The 19512-nt window shown below is 35.5% G+C and overlaps 1 long non-coding RNA gene across 1 annotated transcript in view; it reads left to right on the forward strand.

Annotated features, from left to right (window-relative positions):
• The first annotated feature begins 8299 nt into the window (after window positions 1–8299).
• LOC135049948 (uncharacterized) overlaps window positions 8300–19512 on the forward strand; it is a 143257-nt gene continuing 132044 nt past the window's right edge. Inside the window, exon 1 of the long non-coding RNA XR_010241520.1 lies at window positions 8300–8382. This is a non-coding gene — a long non-coding RNA (uncharacterized LOC135049948). The remainder of the gene's footprint in view (window positions 8383–19512) is intronic.

A 19512-nucleotide genomic window follows, 5' to 3' on the forward strand; every position in this document is an offset into this window, starting at 1 on the left:
CTCGGCTGCACATGCGTTCGCACTTCTGCTAAGCTAAAATACACTCCCCAGTGGGCGGCGGCATAGCGTTTGCACGGCTGCTAAAACTAGCGAGCGAGTGAGCGATCAACTCGGAATGAGGGCCTTAGAGTACCCATGATGAGCTTGTACAAGCACTCATGCATCGAAAACACCAATACTTATCTACCATTGAAAAGTAGCACACCAGTCTTTAATTTATATTATTCTTTTCTTATTACCTTACAGTTTGTGTCAGTTCTGCCTGTGGTTCCAGTCCTATTCTCAGGACAAATAAAGAATCTGACCCCTGTTGGACATTTGTCCATCTCTACATGAGCCCTTAATGTGAAGATAATGTGTAGATTATGTGAAGATCATGTTTTTGTTTTTAAGAGTTTAGGATTGTCAACCTGGAACCAGTTTCTAAAAATATTGATATATATATAGTTAATTATTTGTGAAGAACAAGATTTGATTTCATATCAGTAACTCAAACCTGGTAACATTTACTTGCCTCTAGAACCCTGAAACCCATAACTTCTGAAACTGTTTTTCAATTCTTAAGGGCAGATGTACTAAGCCTTGAAATGTGATAAAGAGGACAGAGATAAAGTACCAGCCAACCAGCTCCTAACTATTATTTTTCAAACAAAGTCTGTAACATGGCAGTTGGAAGCTGATTGGCTGGTACTTTATCACTCTCCACTTTATCACTTTTCAAGACTGCATCTCAACAGTATTTTAGAGACCAACAATGGCCCTCATTCCGAGTTGATCGGTCGCAAGGCGAATTTAGCAGAGTTACACACGCTAAGCCGCCGCCTACTGGGAGTGAATCTTAGCTTCTTAAAATTGCGACCGATGTATTCGCAATATTGCGATTACTAACTACTTAGCAGTTTCAGAGTAGCTCCAGACTTACTCTGCCTGTGCGATCATTTCAGTGCTTGTCGTTCCTGGTTGACGTCACAAACACACCCAGCGTTCGCCCAGGCACTCCCACCGTTTCTCCGGCCACTCCTGCGTTTTTTCCGGAAACGGTAGCGTTTTCAGCCACACGCCCCTGAAACGCCGTGTTTCCGCCCAGTAACACCCATTTCCTGTCAATCACATTACGTTCGCCGGAGCGAAGAAAAAGCCGTGAGTAAAAATACTTTCTTCATAGTAAAGTTACTTGGCGCAGTCGCAGTGCGAACATTGCGCATGCGTACTAAGCGGATTTTCACTGCGATGCGATGAAAAATACCGAGCGAACAACTCGGAATGAGGGCCAATGATCTTTAATGCTTGTTGTTATTAAGGACAACCTGTTCCAAGCATACACTGTATATATAATTTGTCTAACTAGTTTAGCTTTAAAACCATGAATTTAAAATACTTTACGTTGTTTAAATATTATTCATTACATTATTTTTGTCCACAATTGTAGGTACATTATGTAGAAATGTATTGTGTCATCTAATATACACTTTGCTTTTATGATTATATACTGTATAGTACATTAAGAAATTGTTTTTCGTACTCTTCCATTTTACACTTTCATAAAAGCTTTTTTGTGTTAATACAGAAAACTTTTAAAAACGCTAACCAGTCAAAACTGAATGAAAAGGCAGCCATTTGGAACAGTACATTCTTGAGCAAATATTGGCATTCCATTTTTATTTAAATTAAACAATTTGAGGAGATGCTTAATGAATTTTATTCTATCCATATTATGATATTTTAGGCAATGCAGAAATTGGTGACCACAAATTTTTCATTAGAAATTGATCATCCATTTTATAACACATCATTTACTAATATAATATATAAGAATTTGCAAAAATGGAAAAACAAGTCATTGAAGTGCTAGAAATAAAATAATAATATAAATATGGTAATGAAGGGGGAAAAAAACAACCATAAACAAAAGGAACTAGAGCAACGAGTAAATATTTATGTGTGTGTGTATAATATGGAGATATTTGTATGTTTTGTGGTCCTATTATTCATGATTATAAATGATCTTGATGACTAGACTACTGTGTATTTGTTTGGAAGAATGAAAGGTGACTGTACGTAAGGTTCAGAAATGATGACTACTCCAAAAACTCGGTCTCCAAATTGACACTTCAAACTAGATCACCAGATGTCCAAATTTTGTTAAAAAAAGATTGATTGTTTATTAATGCTTCATTTACCATATGTTATATTAAAGGTTTATAAGTTCTAGTGCTTCCTTTTTATTTCTTTGTATTTTTTTTTTTTTTTTTAAGGGAAGGAGGTGCATGATGCAAGCTGTGGGAATACAAAGGAAATTGCCTTATGAATATAGTTAATTAACATATATTTCTAGTGGGTATAGAAAGTGAGCTTCAAACGCCTAATTGAACTATTTTGAAAAGCAGGTTCCACTATTTGTGCATGCATGTTTTTATCTTCTCTCCCTATGAAATCCATCATGAAGTCAAGCGAAAAACTGAACTCTTAAATTTTTTACAATTTGCCACAATACAATTCAAATTTTGGCAGTTTTTTTCTTTACCCAAATTGCGTGATCAGTACTGGAAATATCATCAGTCATCTTTTATTGTACAATTCTGCCATTTTGTATGATACTGATATTTGTAAAATAACATTTCATAGAGATATATCCTTGTTTGGCTTTTGTTGAAAGAGCCAAAGGATTTTGATGTGAAATTTAGGTTAACAGGTCACCTGAAATCCTTGAGCTGTAACTCTTGTTTCGATGGCCTACATACAGGCATCAGACTACAAATGCATGTGGTCATATCTCAGAATGCATCAGGCTTCATGAAATAGTAATATTTAGGGCACATTTTTTCACGTGCATCTATGAAAAAATCATAGTTTTATTTTTTTATTGAACAAACACATCATATCCATCACTTATATGCAGAGTAACACAGCATTATTATTACTGCCAGGTATTTATATAGCACACACATATTCCGCAGCGCTTTACAGAGAATATTTGACCATTCACATCAGTCTCTGCCCCCAGTAGAGCTTTCAATCTATATTCCCTACCACATGTACACACACACATTTATGCTAGGGTTAATTGTGTTGGGAGCCAATTAACCTACCAGTATATTTTGTGGTAGGGAACAGGATCACAGGGAGGAAACCCACGCAAGCACGTGGAGAATATACAAACTCCACACAGTTAGGGCCAAAGTGGGAATCGAACCCATGACCTCAGTGCTGTGAGGCAGTAATGCTAACCATTACACAGTCCGTACAGCATATAAATGTACATTTATAGTAATACTTCACTCTATATAACAATAATACATTTATATGACACAAGGAACCATGGGGGTCATTCCGAGTTGATTGCTCGCTGCCGTATTTCGCATAGAGCGAACAGGTTACTACTGCGCATGCATACGCACCGCACTGCGTCATGCGGCTACAAAGCGGATCGTTGCTGGGCGATGGCTTTAACAAAGAATCCATTCGCACAGCTGATCGCAAGGAGATTGACAGGAAAAGGGCATTTGTGGGGTCAACTGACCATTCTCTGGGAGTGGTGCGGCGAACACAGGCGTGTCCAGGCGTTTGGTGGGCGGATGTCTGAGATAATTCCGGGACCTGCAACGCTGGATTCATTGTACAGGGTAAGTAACTCTTACCCTGGTCTTGTTCTACACAAAACTTTTTTTGCATAGCAGGGCTGCACAAATGATCCCAGCCTTGCTATGCAAAAATACACTCCCCCATAGACAGCATCTAGTTGAGCGCACGGGCTGCAAAAAGTTGCAGCATGCGATCAACTCGGAATGACCCCCCATATGTCTGAGTTAATTGAAATAAAAGCAAAAATCAGGATCCTACAAATTATAAGCCAGTATGGGAAAAAAAACATTTTAGGACTAGACACATTCACTTTTCTGCAAGTAATAAGTTGTCCAATGTTTCCATTCACATATTCTACAAATGACATAGAGTATTACATGTCTCTCAGTGCTTCTAACTGACATTTTACAGGCTGTGTATGAAATATCACAGTTAGGAGCTGATTGGTTGTTGCTGAATCTCTCTCCAAGGTTTGATACACCTCCCCCAGTATGTGAATATAACTAAGTGGCCCAACAGTAAGATGGCGACTACATTTTGAAAAAGGAATTTGTTTACCATGCCTGACTTTTAAGTTTGAAATCACATTTGCTCTCTACTTCCTATAGATTATCAGTTTATAAAGTATAGTGATTAGTCATGCACCAAAACAATATTTCAGAATGTGACCAGATAGATATAATTCTAAATATGATTCTGAACCCTAATCTACATATAGAAATGCAATATGACAGTAATTTGCATATTAAACTTCAAGGAAATTGGAATTCAGATTCCTAAAGATTTGGCTCAATGTGATTTTGTTATAAACACCTCTAGAATTCCACTGAATATTAAACTGATTCCTGAAAGTACTTAATGATAATAGAATATTGCGTGTGTGTGGTTGTAGAACTCAATAAGGTACTGAAGATGGGTTTTTTATTTGCAGTATTTTAAAAAAAATGTTTTCATTGATGGTTTTATCAATGGATATTATGTTCTCATTTCCAATTCAGTTATAGAATTGTAATTCCATCTGAAAACCACATTAGGGAAGAAAGGTCACCAAGATCTGCTCCTTGTTATCCTTCTATTGGCGTTAATCAATGGGCCTGATTCATGTTTGTAAGTAAAGCAAAAAAGCAAGCAACTGGGCAAAACCATGTTGCACTGTAGGTGGGGCAGATATAACATGTGCAGAGAGACTTAGATTTGGGTGGGGTGTGTTGAAACTGAAATCTGAATTGCAGTGTAAGTATAAAGTTGTCTAACATGTGTGGTCTACATGCAAAATCAGCAAGTATATACCCTGCATAGAAAAAGTAATAAATGTATTTGCTCCCCTTGCATGACAACATGGTTTGTTTCATACACAAAGTTACCTGTTTTGTACTTTTTGCTTTACCTACAAACATGAATCAGACCCTATGTTCATAATGTTCCATAACAGTTAATGCTAAACTATCATCATCGTTAGAGTTTGCACAAGAGATATAAACAGCTTAATAAAATATCAAATGCACACTCCTATCATAAAACCAGTGCTTGAGTTTGCTATTTTATAAAATGTAACAATCCAAAAACAATATTGTAGTATTTCTTTTTGCAGGAGCATTTATATATTTCTCTGATTTTTGCTATTTTTCAACTAGAATTTAGTTGCGTGATATAATATAACCCACCCCATCTGTTAGCATGCTTTAAGGTTGGGCCCACTTTGATGCATGAAATGAGGACTAATAATTATATAAGATACTGTAATGCCATGTGCTGGTAAACCAATTGAGCCTTAATATAAGCTTTTACCTGGTTCTTTGAATCTCCCCAGATGACCAGGTCTTTTCCCATCATTGACAGCCAATTTATATAGATATAATGATTTGAATGGTGGACTAATATAATGATTCACTAGAGCTCAATGTTTCCTAAGGACTAGATACTGTCCAACCTGGTTTATACAGTCATAAGGTGCTGGTATTAGTGAGTTAGATCATAAATAATATTGAATTCTGGGCCAGTTTGGTCTTCATTGACAATGGGTCAAAAGCAATATTTTTGATTTGCCAAAAGATCAGATTTTCTAGTCAATTTTTCAGCAGGATTCATAGCAGCAATTTAGAAAAGACAAAAGCAGGTTGGCAAATCGGATGCTATTACAGAAGTTTCCTCATAGACCTAATATGTGTATGCCATACAGCATGAGGTACCTGGTGCTACTGAAAGGAGTAGTGTACCGTACATTTCTTTAAGTTTTGCATCTTATATGCATCAAAGATGCAACAAATAGCCCCTCACATTGTACTATAGATGCTGGGTTGTGACATTAACTGCTCAGGAATTGGTTTTACACACACATGTACAAAGTCGTAGATTAAGTACATGGGAACTTGGCATGAGAAAAAGCCATGGCTGCTGCTTCAGAGCCCTTTTTCCACAGATTCAGACTCCATTACACACAGATATACAAATGTTGCACTTAAAAATGACCAGTGTAATCTAGCACTGTAGTTTTGTCACTTCCAGTTGTTTTACTCATGAGAATCAGTGCTGCCAATTCACCTGTGAGGGCCTGTGACGCAACTGAAGCTGCAGTGTATAAGGACACATCTGTATATTTGGCATTGTTTCTTGGGTCCAGTCTCCATCTTATGGCAACAACTGATGGTTCTATTATTTCCTTCAGAAGGAGGGGTTGACCAGGACTATAATATGAAACAAAATTAGAAAACTTTCAGAGCCTGAATATTAATTGAAAGCACCTGAGAAAAAATTAGAGATGTGCACGGACCCTTGTGTTTTGGTTTTGGTTCTAATTCATCATCGTGTTTTGATCTTGGCAACACCACCCTCAAGTATTTTGATTAGGTTTTTGGATGCCTTTAAAATTAAAAAAGCTCTATAAACAATCATAAAAAATATTGATAAAAATGTATAAAACCAGCTAAAATTATGTCATTTGGACCTGTTTACGTGCAATCCACAACCCAAGTTCAGTTTTTAAATCCGAAATCCCTAAACTTTTGTGTGTTCGTATTTCAGGAAAACGTAACTGCACATCTCTAGAAACAATACACGTTTTATTTCATTAAATTATACTTGTTATTCCACAAAAATGTTTGCAAATGATTAGATTATATATAAAATTACTACTACATGTTTAACAAACCTTAAGCAAATATGTGTTTTACAAAACCTTGGGAATCCTGGAAATGGCTAAACTTTTAGAGCTCAAAAATCTGCAACAGAGCTTGGGGGCCAAAGGTCCTGCCCAATGCTATAGTTATTCAATATAATGTTAACTGGGACAAAGGGAGTAATCTAAAAACAGTCTACATATTCTAAGTTATAAATGCTAGTGAATGGCCAAGTTTTGAAGTACAAGCTATAGGATGACTATATTTTCCTTTTATTTTTATATTGACTATCTCGTCCAACAATTGTTTAGAGACTGAGGGGTAGATTTACTAAGATGGGAGTTCTATTTAAGATGGGATGTTGCCCATAGCATCCAATCAAATTCTACTTCTTTTTCATCTAGCACCTTCTAGAAGATAATACCTGAAATCTGATTGGTTGCTATGGGAAACATCCCATCTTAAATAGAACTCCCAACTTAGCAAATGTACCCCTGAATGTTTCTTTGGACCACTAATAGGTAAAAAAAATGTATATGCTCAGTAAACCTTACAAAGGATTACATGACTAAGGCCAAAGGCTGCACAGTGACATTGCAAATGGAGCAACAACTTCTGCTGGTACTACTAAAGTATAATTGTGCCACCTTCACTGCCCCAGGCAACTAAATGAAACTGTAAGTTCTTAAAAAAAAAAACGAATTCCCATTTTTTTCCTTAGCAGTTAATCAAATACTGTGATATCAGAATTGGCGATAAAATCCAAGGCACACTAATTTGTACATCTGCAGAATTTTTTGGTCTGTCTTATGTAAAATCCAAAATAAAAAAAACCCATAATAGTAAAGAAATGAAATTGGGTTTCAACAAAGACATACTTACTGAGTCATTTACTTAATTACCCTAATAAAACATATATGCATCATCATCCAACATAAAACTGCACGATATGATCTCCTATCATGAAAAATACCACGTAAAATACACAGGGAACAATATAGAAAACTTACATTGATGCTATAGAAATAAATTGGAATGTAAAAAAAATCTACAAGTCGCCCTAACCCTTACTGTAAACATAGATTGTAAGCTCTTAAGTACATAGATATCTGACCTATTATATTATCTCTTTTTAATCTTAAGCAATAACTGTCTATGCTTCCTTTTATTCTATTGTGGTAACTGTGTAAAGTGATATGGTGCTACACAAATAAAATATACGCATACGCAAATGTATTTAGTGTATGAAGGCTGAAGCTATGCTACCCTCTAAGATTAACATAGACGATCCACACAAAAGAAAATCTGAATTGCAGATTTCCTCTGTAACCCATCTCACATGGTGTAGCATCATGATGTCAATAAATGTAGCCAAAGAAACAATTAAAAACTATGCTTTTTATTATTTTTTTTCTTTTCACATGTAAAATATAGACAGCTGCTTTTTTTTACCCCCCTTGCTATAATTCATTATGCTGAGGGGAGAAAAAAAACAGCGTTCTTTGAAAATATTGAAATCAAATAAAATGGTGTGAGCCCCAGCTGCATCAAAATGAACTTGCTATTTGCATAACCTGCATACACCATTTGCATAAAGCATGTCTTATTTGTGTCATTAGGAGTCAGCATTGTGGCAGTACAGTATAATGAATGCAAGGAATGCTATTTCCTGAAGCCAGAAAAGGTATGTATTTTAGAGGTATGCTTTCATTTTGCTGGTTAGTTCTGTCTACTGTGGTAAGAGGTTTTTTACTTACTGAATGAATCTGAAGTGTCTCTACAGAAATAATCCCAGCCTAGACTTAGCCATTACAGCCATTTTCAGGAAAGGCATATAATGGTAAAACAAAAAGCCTACATTATACAGCATAGTACTAATCTATACGACTACAACGTACAATGTATTTGTCTTCATTATTCAAGGGAAAATCATAACGCTGCGTTCTTTCAGATAAAACACAGACATTTGTCATGAAAAATACAATGCATTTATATGCAAAGTAGAATATTTTAACTCTGGTGCACCACTGGAATGATAGTGTTTAGGCATAATAAGTAGTATTTGCATATTGCTGTATGACGTTCCACATATATGGGTTGTACTATGTACTTGTACAACACATTCCATTGTTCAGTACAGCCATTGACTGATTGCAAACAAAATTAATGCCTGCAAGCGTAAAACTAAAGAATGCTGACAGAAAAAAATGCAACTCTGCAAATCATTTATAGTTTTTTTCCAAAACCAATTTTTAGGATAGCTTTATAAAAATGCCTGGAAATCAGATAAGAGCAACCTGCTGTGTATTTAAATGTAGAAAAATATAATGTGACTTTAAACGGTAACCAGAAAAATAATAATAGTACATATATATATTTCTGTGGCATATAAAGAAGACAAGCCTTGTATAGTATAGTACGACTATATGTACACAGTACTGTTTTGTGTTTTTGTTTCTTGGTGCCTTTATGTTGTTGTTTATTCATGTGTGCATCCTTTTGGGGTTTATAATATAGCCATTTTCTTGAAGGCATGAAGACATGAGTCCTGTGTTGTTAAAAAACAAGGTCTAACAAGGAACTAACCATTGCATCCTTTATATGGGAAAATGAATGCAAGTGTTAACAAGGCCTATTTGTCCCCTTTGTATTTGTTTCTTCATTAAGCCCCAACTAAGCACTTGCCTCTGTACACAGAGAGATTTGACGTGAAGATGGTATGACAGGCTTGGCTTCTCCCGATGCAGCTGGCATTACTGATGCCCAGAGCCAGAGCCCGTTGTAGTGGGATCATGAGAGATTCGTTCAGAACACAGTTTGCCTGTCAGTTTCCCATGCGCCTCAGAGTGCTGAGTTCTACCCCTGAATCCCCCTAATGAGAAGTGCAGGACAATACCAGTATTGTTGTTTCTTTTCGAAATCTTGTGGAAAGAACAATTGCTGTTTACCCAAGCATTTGTACTACCCAAACTCTGCTGATAATTACTTCTAGAGCCCTGATTAACTCTGCTCTCCGCTTTTGCACAAAAGACCATTGAACTAGACACAGGACAGAGCTTTCGCTACCTCATGGACTTTTAACAGTTTACAGGGGTATGTTTGAAGACTTATCACAGAACAAGAACCTACGAACCTGTTTTGCACACGGCAAATTAAATGCTTACAAACAGTTGGTAATCTGCTCATTTTTATAAGTGAGAAATTCTCAAGGTGATCAACGGCTGTTATTTTATTTTAGCATACCCCTTACTGACTGACAGATCATGCAGTTGGAATTTATTGTGCCAAAAATATGCGGCCAACTGATCCTTATTTTACTAGCTCCTTTGTATGCCTTGATAGGCTGTACACCATCTCCTTTCTATGCGAGAATCTTTTACCCTTTTTTTTTTGTCTTTTTCTATGATTTAGGTAATAATTCCATTCTGTCAAATCTCTGGCAATAGTCACCTCCCCCATGCAGTTTGCTTGGAGCTCTATGCAAAATAGCATCATGAATATGCGTAATTATGGAGATTCATGGTAATTTTTCAGGGTTATCCAATGTGACGTTTATAGGACAGAAGCATATATCAATTTAAATGGAGGTGACAAATACTGTAGCTTTTTTTGTTTCTATAGTATTTTCAATATCCATGTGGCATCTCAGGGGAGTAGAGACAAATGGCACACACACAATCAAATACTGTGTGTGTGTGTGTGTGTGTGTGTGTGTGTGTGTGTGTGTGTGTGTGTGTGTGTGTGTGTTTACATTTATTACACAAATTATATATATCATCATAAAATGGCTTAGTTTAATTTATATTTTATTTATATATAAATGACTAAGTTGAAGTTTGAATACATGATTATGAAAAAGCCAGGTGGATAATTAACGTGGTGTTGCTATGGTTAATGTATAGATTATATAGCTAGTATATTTATTCATTGACTGAAAGCGTGTTATTATAAAAGTTAACTGTTTTGATAAGAAGGTACAACATAATATAGCTACGCAAAGCATGTATACTTTAAAACACACCTATTTTAGTTTACAAGTGACAGGTAAGACCAAAACGATCAATACATTTAAATACACAGAATAGAGACAAAAAAATGGCAATAACCAATGAAATAATATAAATCTTGTATTTATACATGGCAATAAATATGTACAGTATTTCAATATTTTACCATTTCCTCTGCCCAATGTATTTAGTTATTGTAAATATACAAATGTACAGTTCAAAGTACTTTTTTCGACGCACCTGCTGACACATTCCTTTATATGTACACAAACACACACATACATAACATACATACATATGTGCCTATATAGACAAACACACATTCTTTGTTCATACACACAAAGAGACAATGGATAATGTGTTTCATGCCTAAACATTATGTGTGTGTAAATATATACATACTGCATATACTGTACATGTTATGTAGCAAATGTCTTATATGTGTAATTATTTATTAGAACATTTCCATTTTCTGAGCTCTGGATTTAAGAGGCCACCACACAAGCTAGCAAACTCTTCAAATAATTAGTGGTGCCTGCTGCGGAAGATAAGTAGCAAGCGAAGCGATGAATAATGACACCACACATAACTATGTCATATTCTAAAAGCCTAGCTGCATAGGAGCAAAACAATATGGCAGAATATGCTGGAAATAGAGCGGGATGCCACTTTTGCAATGATCACAAAATAAACATTGTACATCATTAACACCATCACGCTGGTGCTTATTCAAGCACAAAGTGCGCAGCGTAAAAAGATCATCTAAACAGATAGACCAATCAGTATAGGCGGTATTTACGTGAATTTCATATGATAAAGTAACCACGTTAAAAATGGAAATAATTGTAACCCTCAAAGCACATGAGAATCCCATGTAAACTGTATGGATAGTACATACCTCCAGATTTAATGTATTTCTGTCATATTAACTGACCTGGATGTGTTTTGTCTACACATGTATTTAATATTTTCATTCATTGGTATAACAATAGAATTTATGGAGAAACCATCCGATTTATATTGTAAGACACACATGCACACTCACATATATATATATATATATATACACATATACTATATATATATATATATATATATATATATATATATACATGTATAACTCTCTATACGTATATACTTGTATAAAGTCTATAGGAGTATGTTATTTATACCATGTATGTAACCAATGTTCTGCTAAAATATGTATTTATATAACATTTTTCATTTATGATTGTGATTTACGAATGCAGGGCCTTATCTGTTTCCATATGTATGTTAAGTCATTTCAATTATGATCATTTTGAAATGCATTTTCCTCCAGTTGTTATTGTTCTTTCAATATTAAGAACACTTTTTTCATAAAACATATTTATAGCATAAAATGTCAAAATTCTTCAGGAGCAATAAAATATATAATAAGACTGATATTGAAGCAGTAATTGGTAACGCTATAAAGGAGTGTAATCTTTAAACTGGCAAATGTATTGAATTCTACAGTGCTGTAATATGTGCTGTGTTATCATGGGGACATACATTGCGATTGCAAGCTCTGCAATTCAAAAAGACTTGCAGATCACTTGTTCTTTGCCACTGTAATTCCAAAAACAATCTCATCGCATGAATATTTAAACATGAATGAATTCAGATAAAGTAGGTGACTTCAATAGGAAAAAAAAAGAAAGCTGGCAGCATTTTAATGATAGGAAAGGGGCACGGTGTCTTCCAGTCTTTCCTAATCACGTGACTCATTCTGTTTTCAGTTCCTACAGCAATCTTTGCATAAACCGCTGCGGATTGCTCAGCATCCATTTTTTTGCTAATTGAAGAGTGATATTGTATTTACTCATGCAAACCGTCATTCTACGCTCTCTCTACAGCAACTAAGTATAGTCTCATGTAAAGTTCTGTAGATAAAATGCAAAATACATTAATGGAGGAACACAACCCGCCTAATGTTTTTTTTTTGTATATTTATATTCATGTCTAATATCATTCATATGTAAGCAGCAAGCAAACGTTCCTTTCAAGAGATCCGTGAAATGCATGTTAAACGGATGCTCTAAATCCTATAAGAAAATCAGTTTAATTTAATCCCAGATATTCTTCAGCATGCAAATGAATGCTTGAGGTTTCCCTCGACCCGCTGTCAAATAGACAGCCAATTTACACTCACTGGCATACTGTATGTGTTATGGGTCCTCTGATCACCCCTCCCCCTCTATCTCAAGACTTGGTCTCAGCTGCCTGCCCTTCACAGAAACCACAAACCAAGGAAACATATCATTGGTAGCGCCCTGTAAATTAACTTGACATTTGATGTAGAAAAAATTTAAAAGATTACAAAAGACGTTGAAAACAAAAGCCACTCAGGACCAACAGTACATATATTGCGGATTTAAGGGCTCTAGAAACTGGTGATTTTCTTGTAGCCATATTCAGCATGTATAAACATCATTTTCTTTGTTTAGATAATTCATTCATTCCCTGTTAAAGGAATAGGCATCACTTAATAAACATAGACCATATTTTATGCAACAGAATATGCTGCAACTCCCAGCAATCCGCACTGACAGTTTGCTCATCACACACCTTCTTCTTAATAATGAATGGAAATAATAAATTGTTGATTGCAGAAGACCAGTAATGTATGGATGGAAGAATGCATGGCGCCTGCAGTACTGTATTTTTACTACATGTCATAAAATCTGCACCTTCTCGTGTGCTTCATACAGTATGTTTCTGAAAAGAAACTGCAAATGCATTAGGCTATTATGCCGGCTTTGAAGATGAGCTATGGAATACATAATTACTCTATATCAGAAGCTATATTCACCAAAGGTGAGGATGCCTGTATTCAGGCTATTAGACATGCAGGAATGTTAACATTGCATTATTATGCGTTATTGTGACTGCTGTGTCCTTCTGCCTCCTCCCGTCATCTCCCCCTTTCTCTGTCTGTACAGAGCTAACATTATAGCATCTAGCCAATGCCTGGCCCTTTGGTGTGCAAGCATACAGACACACTGGCAAAATAGACTTTGTGGTTGTGCCTCCTTTATACACATACAGTATATAGCTACGTGATTAGATATACATTGTTCTAGTGTTTTTCTTTAATATGTAGCTTTCCCTTAGTTAAACTCATTATATAAGAGTCTACAATACTCAATTGGATGAAAGAAAAATAACAAATCATGTTTCTTTCCTGTCTTTTGAAATAGGCTTCTTGCCTTGGCTTTGTATTCATCAGAGAGAAATAAGATGACCTACATAAAAATATACAGATTTGCATAAAAGGTTACCTAAAAAATAGAGAGGCCTATTTTTGATCTTTTATTCTAACCGTAATATTATTATTATTATTATTATTATTATTTATACTGTTTACAAAATGGTTATCCACCCAATGTTTAGCTGATAGGCATCTACTGAATAGTCCAAATAAAATATAATAGCAATTGTTAGTATTGTACGAGTAAATCATGGGGAGGGATGCTCTAAATTAAAATGTTATTAGTACAACACGTGTAACTGGAGCAGTAAGTACATAAAATTATACGGAGTTGTTCATTTTATTGAGAGTCAATAAAAGCTTTTGCTGTACCATCTATTTGCAATTCATATTGTAGCAGCTTTCATTGTATTGTGAATCCCTTTCATTGCTGAGGGATGGGAGGCTGGCATATAGTGCAGTCGGGCAAAATGAGAAGCTCAGCAAAAACACAGCCCCTTATTAGGAGCATAGCATTTGTGAGCAAAAGACTGTTAAACACACACAATCGTTGTAATATCACAGACAGCCGCATATGCATAAAATATTACCCATGCTAATGATAACACTAACTTTATTGGTACAAAAATAAAAAGGGAAATGTTTTCGTTTTGGCCTTTAGAGAAGCTCCGTATGAAGCCATCTAAAGACGTTTGAGAGATGAAATATACACAGACATAAAATATTTAAATTCAGAATTCCCTCATCTTTCTAGTTCTGCTAGGTTTCAAAACGCCCTCACGCACAATGCTATGGCTGATTTAACTTAATTTGCATACGTTCAGTATGCATACGTTCTTTGTTCTCCTGAAATGGAACACAGTATGGTGACAAAGCAAAAGCTAAATGCAGCAAGCGTTGTCCTGTGCTTTTTACATAAAGCTATCCTATTGCGATTGAAATACTTTCTTCATGGCTTTACTTGCATTTCTTAGATAGAAAAGCATGATCTTTTGCAATCACTAATGATTAGAACCTTTGTAGAAATGTAGAGGTTTAATACATCCAGGCCACTGTAGGAATACAATCTAGAATATTCGCCTTACAAAAGAAAAACCTGATTTAGGTTCCTTTTTTATGCATTTACTTTGTGATTTGACTGTACATTTTTCATGTGGTATAGGGAATCCATTTTTATTTTAAAAAGATACAGTACAGGAAAAAAATTAATGTTAAATTTCTTTTTTAGGAGCAAATTTAAACACTTTATTTACACAAAGATTTTGAGCATTATTAAACAACAGTGAAAATCATCAATGTTTTGACTTTGTATTGTCATTTACTAATTCATATGATACCTGTCCAAAAGGTTTAGGAAATCTGACTTACAGTAAAAGCCAATCCAGTTTTTGTCCTTGTGACAATCATAGAATAATGAAACAATAATGCAAAAGCATTGCTTATATATGTTTAAACACCTTTACTTAATATCTGTAAACAATTAATTCTGGTATTATCACTTATATTCTGCGAGTTCTGATATAAATTCTGCATTTATTAGAAAAAGTGGTGTATAAATAAGTTATAACACATAACCCTACTGTAAATGATTGTTCTCAGGAGAAAGCTGGGAGAACAATAACATATAAAATCATTATATCCTTTATATAGGCTGAGTATCCCATATCCAAATTTTCAGAAATACGGAATATTGCGAAATATGGAATTTTTTGAGTGAGACTGAGATAGTGAAACTTTTGTTTTCTGATAGCTCATTGTACACAAACTTTGTTTAATACACAGATTTATTAAAATATTGTACTGAATGACCTTGAGGTTGTGTGTATAAGGTGTATATGAAACATAAATGAATTGTGTGAATGTACACACACTTTGTTTAATGCACAGTTATTGAAAATATTGACTAAAATAACTTTCAGGCTGTGTGTATAAGGTGTATATGAAACATAAATGCATTCTGTGCTTAGACTTAGGTCCCATCGCCATGATATCTCATTATGGTATGCAATTATTCCAAAATACGGAAAATACGATATCCAAAATACTTCTGGTCCAAAGCATTTTGGATAAGGGATACTCAACCTGTATAGTCATGTAATTCCTAGGTACTTATAACATCTTTAGAATTTACAGTAGATGGTATTTTATACTATGTAATAAGGTTCCTTCAAGAGTTCTTTCTGTTTTGCCAAGTATTTGCTTTAGTGATAAAAGATAGATAGATAGATAGATAGATAGATAGATAGATAGATAGATAGATAGATACTGTAGATAGATAGATAGATAGATAGATAGATAGATAGATTAGATAGTTAAAGATACATTAATACAGTAATAGTAAACCAAGTCCAGAATAAGTATTATTGCACAGTATCATAATTTATTTCTGTTAACAAAAGTTCAGTCTGAAATTTTGGAAAGGCTTACCTTCAGATTGGTAGAAAAATATATTTTTTCATTGAACATTTGTAAGATTTGTTTCCTTTACCATTGCTAGTTTTCAGATTGCCTTTTTACTGACTTATAAAACAAAGCAGTCATTGTGTATATTCCATCTTCTTCTTGTGATTCATTTATTTTACCCATACAGATTAAATTGTAATTGATGAGCGCAGCTACAGTATGTCACTAGATACCATCACATCTATCTAAGTGAGGATACATACACCATGCAAAATCATGCACTTAGGTCTCAAAAGCCCAAAGGCTAAATCTAGTATCAATGGTACTATGATGGAAACTACTGAGGGGGAAAGGGAGTTAGGAGTCACTATTTCAAGTGACTTAAAGGCAAGGAATCCTTGTAACAAAGCAATGAAGAAGAGAAGTCAGATGCTTGGTTGCATAGGGAGAGGAATCAGCACAGAAAAAAATTAGTAATAATGCCACTGTATAGGTCGTTGGTACGACCTCATCTGGAATACTGCGTCCTGTTCTGGAGACCATATCTCCAGAAGGATATAAATACATTAGTGAGTGTACAAAGAAGCGCAACTAAAATGGTGCATGGCCTACAGCACAAAACTTACCAGAAGAGACTAACTATCTTATTGTTCAAATATGTTCAAATGTTCAAATATATCAAGGATTTTAACAAGGCACAGGAGGGAAATATTCTTCAAAGGAAGAGAAGTATTATACTATGAGAACATGCACTTAAACTGGAGGGAGGTAGGTTCAGGGGGTAGTGGTTAAGTGGTGTAGCCTCCCATCAGAGGTGGTAGAATCCAAAACAGTAGAGCAATTTAAACATGCTTGGGATTGAATATCCTTTCAAGGAAATAAGGATCAAATAGGGTTAAGGTTACCTAAGGGTTAGAAAAAATAAGGCACACTAGAAGTGGTTCTTATAGGCAGTCAAAATCTATGTTTCTATATTTAATCCCTATGAAATATTATTCAACTAGCATATAGTTAAATGTAAGAAGGGAGCCTGCCTCAGTTGGCTGTAATACCAGTCAGTGGACACAATTGCAATCCATGGAATTGTAGGTGCACTTATTTGAAAAGATATGCTGGTCTCTTGAAATATTTAGGGTTCTATTTATCAAACTAAGGTGGAGATTTATAAAAGCTTGGAGAGAGATAAAGTGAAGAGAGATGAAGTACCAACCAGTCAGCTTCTAGTTCCATTTTACAGGCTGTGTTTGAAAACTGACAGCGAGGATCTCATTGGTAGGTTATTTATCTCTCACTACTTTATCTTTGAGAAATCTGGGCCTATTTCTGTTCTTAATACATGTGTAAACAGCTTTTTCTGCTTGTTTAAGGCATGGTTAGGTTTTGCAAAAATGTATCAAGGCTACAAACCTGGAGATATCCCCATCTGTGCAAGCAGCTCACATCGTCTTTAGATGTTGTTAGCCCACTGTTCCCTGTGGGGGAATCCTAGCTGGAGAAGGATCTTGCCAATGGTACATTTATAGCTCTGCACATTCTCATTCGTATGGGTCAGTCTCAGAAATCATTTACTAGGTTTTGTTGATGTACTGTAAAATGCGCTTTGATTGCTTAAATTTAACAGGTTGGCATTATCCTGGCTCCAAATCCATGTTTTTGTCCTTATTCTGATTGTCCTTTGTTGTTTTTACTAGATTATTCACCATAGCTATGTATATGAGACCATAATCTTGTGCTGTCCATCAAAGTTTCCTGGCCACAGCTCTAAACTGCCTCAGGAACCAAGTAGGTTACTATTCAGGCACTATGCAGAGCTGTATTTCGCCAGTAGCTGTTAGGAATAGGGATAGTCAGTCCCCACACTAATAATGACCAAGAGAAGATATACAAAACAGTGCTCTTGTATATATTTAAACAGATATGTAAAGCTGTAAGTTTGCACAGCAAAACGCGTTAAGTGTGTGGCCATCCATTCCTTCACATACCCCACTGGAGTTGCAGAACTAAAATAAAGTACCTGAATTATACCTCCGGACCTATTCCAAAATTGTGTTTTGGATCACAGAGTTTGATCATCTGCACCCTGACATACCGACATTGTACAAGGGATCCAATCTTGTGAAAGATGACCTTCCGTTAAAAGGACCCACAATTTCTTCATAGATGGGGTAACTATACACCATTACTGGACAGTTATATATCCATCTCACAAGAAGTGCTCTATTTTTAACTGAGATGCTGGCCATTCTTAGAGGTTATAATAGGACCATGCATCCAATATTATTTGCTCTACTTATATGGAAAAAATAACTCGGACATTTTACGGAGGAAGTAGGGTTTCTACCTAATTGCCATATGAAAGCTAATATTATAAAAAAAATAATCATTTTGTATATTTATAAAATGTGTTTTTATCCATTCCATCTGGTTTACAAATCTGTTTAACTATATACAAGAGCGTTTTTATATATATCTTATTAACAAAATTGGATCAGGTGAAGCTGAAACTATACGCTTACATTTCAAAAGGTAACAACAACAAAAAAAAAGTGATCCACACTCGAGCTGCCCAGATAATCCAAGCAGCTATAAATCTCAGTTGGTCACTCTCCCAACCAGTGGAGGCTCTTGAGGTGTGGCTACAGCACAGTCCAAAATTCTAAAAGGGGAGCCAAACCAACTGCCAGTGAGACCCGGTTGGGGTTGTTTGGGGTGGCAGTTGGTGTGGCTATCCTATATGAATTCTGTACTGTGCTGCAGACCACTTTTGGAGCCACCATTGCTCCCAATTCTAAAATACTGGAAGTGTAGAGAAAATATATTACAGCACTACTGGAATAAGGGGGTCTATGTACTAGGTCCTGAAGAGAGGTAAAGTGGACGGAGATAAAGTAAACATTGTTGGAATACAGTAATGTTAAGTTCTGTATACCCTGAAAATGTAAAAAGGCAAGCAACATGATAGTTGCATAAGTGTGCACACCCCTAAACTAATATTTTGTGGAAATACCTTATGCAGTGAGTCATTTTGAATAAGCCTGGACTTTGCATCTCTACCCCACTCTTCCCTGCAACAAAGTTCAAAGCTCATCAAACTGAGAGCAAATTTTCTATGCACAGTCCACTTTATGTCATTCTACAGTTTTTCAATGGGCTTGATGTCTGCTTTCTGACT

Source organism: Pseudophryne corroboree, chromosome 1, assembly GCF_028390025.1.
Source record: "Pseudophryne corroboree isolate aPseCor3 chromosome 1, aPseCor3.hap2, whole genome shotgun sequence".
In the NCBI taxonomy this organism is placed as follows: domain Eukaryota; kingdom Metazoa; phylum Chordata; class Amphibia; order Anura; family Myobatrachidae; genus Pseudophryne; species Pseudophryne corroboree.